This window comes from Puntigrus tetrazona, chromosome 20 (assembly GCF_018831695.1).
Source record: "Puntigrus tetrazona isolate hp1 chromosome 20, ASM1883169v1, whole genome shotgun sequence".
NCBI classification, from domain to species: domain Eukaryota; kingdom Metazoa; phylum Chordata; class Actinopteri; order Cypriniformes; family Cyprinidae; genus Puntigrus; species Puntigrus tetrazona.
Window position 1 is genome coordinate 4,244,016 of NC_056718.1, and position 4,905 is coordinate 4,248,920.

The 4,905-nt window shown below is 41.7% G+C and overlaps 1 long non-coding RNA gene across 1 annotated transcript; it reads left to right on the plus strand.

Annotated features, from left to right (window-relative positions):
- Positions 1 to 3,361: 3,361 nt before the first annotated feature.
- On the plus strand, positions 3,362 to 3,930 carry LOC122324566. The gene is made up of 3 exons (XR_006247197.1): positions 3,362 to 3,423; positions 3,587 to 3,745; positions 3,858 to 3,930. It is a non-coding gene; the product is annotated as an uncharacterized LOC122324566 (long non-coding RNA).
- The last annotated feature ends 975 nt before the right edge of the window (positions 3,931 to 4,905 follow it).

Here is a 4,905-nt window from a genome sequence, read left to right on the forward strand (position 1 = left end):
GAAGGCAGAGAAACGGAGGCTTGCTGAGCAGCTGGGCATGCCTTTCTCTTCCACCCAGCAAGTACTTGCGCCCTCCAGGACCTCAAAAGTGGTGCCTGTGTATTCTGGGACTTTACAGGAAGCTCACGCCAACAGGAGCAAACCCTAGAATCACAGAGCAGCAGAAGCAGAAGCGGAGGGAGCAGTGGAAACAGCAGCAGAGGCAGCGGAGGCAGCAGAAGGCATCAGTAAGTTCGTATTGTTGTCTTCACCTAAGCTACAATGTTATCTAGGTCCATTATTTAAAATATCATAACTTTATATTTCCAAATGATAGAAAGATGTATCTGTGGACCTAAGCAGCACCCTTTAAAAGTGCCCAGTGTTAAGTAGTTATGTCTGTTATTTCAGCAGGACAGTATGGATGTGTGTGAGCCATCTCCACAAAAAGTAATGTGCGTGGAAATCAGCAAGGTGCCACAGAAGCCTAAAGTGAGGAGGCAAAAACATGAAGACCCGCAGCCCGTGTCCCAGCTCGACATGAAGTTTTACTTGGACTTACTTAAAAGGTATCATATCCTTTTCATATCATAAACCACCCTCATGCTGAAATGGTAAAAGCATTACATATTTTGTTTTAATCTGCTTAGTGTTGCATCATTCTGTCTGTTCCTTTAACAGGACAATGCAGGTGTGAGCTGGTCACCTCCAGAGAAAAGGGAGATCAAAATCAGAGACCAGCCACTGGGACCAGATGGCTTAAAGCATTTGTGTCATATATTCATATGTTTAATGGAATATTTGTAAGCATTTAAGGTTCATGTGTATTGTGTTTGAATTTATGTAATGTGATTGTAAGCATAATAAAAATGTAAAAAAAATGCATAAATCTTTGCTATTTTTCATTTATCTATCTATCTATCTATCTATCTATCTATCTATCTATCTATCTATCTATCTATCTATCTATCTATCTATCTATCCAGTCATCATCGACGAAATATCAGAATACTTGGTAAATATGAAAATCAAAGAAGGCTGTAGAAATGAATTTGCACAATTACTCCTTTTAATCTTTAATTTTAAAAGAATCACGAAAATATGCATACAATTTTTTTGAGGCTTATGGATAATAAGAATTTCTAGTAAATATAATTATGAAATAAATATTTTTAGTCGTGTCTTATAATCGAATATGCTGGAATTTTTTCTTGAAACTGTCCCAGACAACATGTGGTGATGTATTTGTGGTTTATCATTCCGATAGATCTGCCTGACAGCCAAAACCGTGAACGATAATCACCAGCAGCGCCGCTTATGGCATTAACATGAAAACTTTACGCGCTGCGCTCTGCAGACATAAAAGCGCCTATATATTTATTTTGTGCAATAAATTGACGCATTTTGGATATTATTTTATTCATATAATTGTTTCTAATAATTGTCACATTTCCTTGTGTATTTTTAAGATCATTTTCAGCCAATTAGAACAGTGAGCGGCCAGCTATTGCGTCGTCATGATCGCCGCATTCCAACAGAACGTTCGCGTAGTAGTCTATAAATATGAGTGCAGATGCATCATTCAAATTGTAGCGAGTTTTGGCGAGTGATTGTGAGTATGCTCTTTACATCTCAATTAGTTTTTATGCTTAAAATGTTCATAACTCGGAGAAAAATTAACTTTGTGCTTTGAGATACACAGGCGTGCAGTAGAGCTCCGTGTGGACATTTTGATGGAGGTTGATATGTAAATAATGATGATCGCAATGACTGATTTCAGCAATTAGTTGATGTTTTATAACATAGAGTTGTTAATAATTATGCTTCTATACATAGATTAAATTTTCTTATAATTCTTGATTTTTAACCAAGCATTATCTGTCTATGAACAAAACAGTAAATTGTTAGTTGGTAAAACAAAATTAATAAAAATCACCAACTTTCAGCCTCTTAAATGTTTAAGTGTTTAACTGTTTAAATTTTCTCTTGCCTTTCTCTTTCTGCCAGAGTGTTTTACAAATAAACGGCAGTATTGTTCATTTATCGCTCATCATCGATTCAGCAATCAACATGACTATGTCAGCTATCCCCATTCCTGAGAGTGCAGTGCATTCACCATCTTCTGAGCTCTCAGATGAGCTCAGCACTGCCCTCGCTGCAGGGCGGTGGTGGGCCATAACGGAGGTCTCCCTTCCTATAGATGAGGAGCCTGAATATGGGAACTTCACCTCACCTGACTGGTGGGGAACGATAGAGGAAGGGGAAACTTCATGCCCCACATCCCTGGCCTTCAGTGATGAATTTGAGAAGGCTGAGTCCCCGCTCAGGCTTCTCAGATGCAACACTGACTACCAAGGAACCGTGGAGGCAGAAGAAGACACAGGGTGCACGCATGCTTTCCGGGTCCCAAAAGGACGCACCCGTGCCTGCCTGTGCTAAAAGAGGGACCACACCTCATCCCTGGTCTTCAACAATGCATCAGAGAAGGCTGGGTCTCTGCGCTCAGGGTTCTCAGATGCAACGCTGAAGACCACGGACCAATGGACCAGGTGGAGGCAGAAGAAGCCTCAGGGACCATCTGTGCTTGGTGGATCTAAGAAGGCTGAGTGTGGGAACTCGCTGAAGACCACTAAGCAGCCGAGGAAGAAGGAGCCTCAGGTAGCCCCTATCCCTGCCAGCTCCCTCAGGGACCACCTGCGGCTGGTGACACCCGCGAGGTCATCCTGTGCCCACTTGTTCCCGGCAACGTGGAAAACTAAGGATCCCTGAGTATCTGAGGCGGCATCTGCTAAAGGCCGCTGATGAACTGGAAGCTCGTGTGCCTGCCTCACGGCCGCAAAATTTCAAGATCCCTGAGCCACCCAGGCAGGAGATGGAGCAGCAGAAGCCTCAAGCCTCTTCAGAGAAGGCAGCACCAGTGGCCCAAAAGACCCAGGGGAAGCAGAGGCTCAAGATACCTGAGCGGCTGAGACAGGAGCTGTTGCAGGTGTCCCGCAGGGCCTCTCCTGAGAAGGCAGAACCCGTGGCCCAAAAGACCCCCGGAAGGGCTTAAAATATCTGAGCGGCTGAGGAAGGAACTGCTCCAGCAGAAGCCTCCAGCCGCTTTACATGGCAGGGGCTCTGTACATTCCGGGACCTCACAGGAAGCAGGAGTGATTGCCAGCTCTCCACTGCCTACTGGGTGTCCAAAGGAAGCGCCAGTGCCCACCAGAACCATGAAGGCAGAGAAACGGAGGCTTGCTGAGCAGCTGGGCATGCCTTTCTCTTCCACCCAGCAAGTACTTGCGCCCTCCAGGACCTCAAAAGTGGTGCCTGTGTATTCTGGGACTTTACAGGAAGCTCACGCCAACAGGAGCAAACCCTAGAATCACAGAGCAGCAGAAGCAGAAGCGGAGGGAGCAGTGGAAACAGCAGCAGAGGCAGCGGAGGCAGCAGAAGGCATCAGTAAGTTCGTATTGTTGTCTTCACCTAAGCTACAATGTTATCTAGGTCCATTATTTAAAATATCATAACTTTATATTTCCAAATGATAGAAAGATGTATCTGTGGACCTAAGCAGCACCCTTTAAAAGTGCCCAGTGTTAAGTAGTTATGTCTGTTATTTCAGCAGGACAGTATGGATGTGTGTGAGCCATCTCCACAAAAAGTAATGTGCGTGGAAATCAGCAAGGTGCCACGGAAGCCTAAAGTGAGGAGGCAAAAACACGAAGACCCGCAGCCCGTGTCCCAGCTCGACATGAAGTTTTACTTGGACTTACTTAAAAAGGTATCATATCCTTTTCATATCATAAACCACCCTCATGCTGAAATGGTAAAAGCATTACATATTTTGTTTTAATCTGCTTAGTGTTGCATCATTCTGTCTGTTCCTTTAACAGGACAATGCAGGTGTGAGCTGGTCACCTCCAGAGAAAAGGGAGATCAAAATCAGAGACCAGCCACTGGGACCAGATGGCTTAAAGCATTTGTGTCATATATTCATATGTTTAATGGAATATTTGTAAGCATTTAAGGTTCATGTGTATTGTGTTTGAATTTATGTAATGTGATTGTAAGCATAATAAAAATGTAAAAAAAAATGCATAAATCTTTGCTATTTTTCATTTATCTATCTATCTATCTATCTATCTATCTATCTATCTATCTATCTATCTATCTATCTATCTATCTATCTATCCAGTCATCGATTTAAATATCAGAATACTTGGTAAATATGAAAATCAAAGAAGGCTGTAGAAATGAATTTGCACAATTACTCCTTTTAATCTTTAATTTTAAAAGAATCACGAAAATATGCATACAATTTTTTTGAGGCTTATGGATAATAAGAATTTCTAGTAAATATAATTATGAAATAAATATTTTTAGTCGTGTCTTATAATCGAATATGCTGGAATTTTTTTCTTGAAACTGTCCCAGACAACATGTGGTGATGTATTTGTGGTTTATCATTCCGATAGATCTGCCTGACAGCCAAAACCGTGAACGATAATCACCAGCAGCGCCGCTTATGGCATTAACATGAAAACTTTACGCGCTGCGCTCTGCAGACATAAAAGCGCCTATATATTTATTTTGTGCAATAAATTGACGCATTTTGGATATTATTTTATTCATATAATTGTTTCTAATAATTGTCACATTTCCTTGTGTATTTTTAAGATAATTTTCAGCCAATTAGAACAGTGAGCGGCCAGCTATTGCGTTGTCATGATCGCCGCATTCCAACAGAACGTTCGCGAGTAGTCTATAAATATGAGTGCAGATGCATCATTCAAATTGTAGCGAGTTTTGGCGAGTGATTGTGAGTATGCTCTTTACATCTCAATTCGTTTTTATGCTTAAAATGTTCATAACTCGGAGAAAAATTAACTTTGTGCTTTGAGATACACAGGCGTGCAGTAGAGCTCCGTGTGGACATTTTGA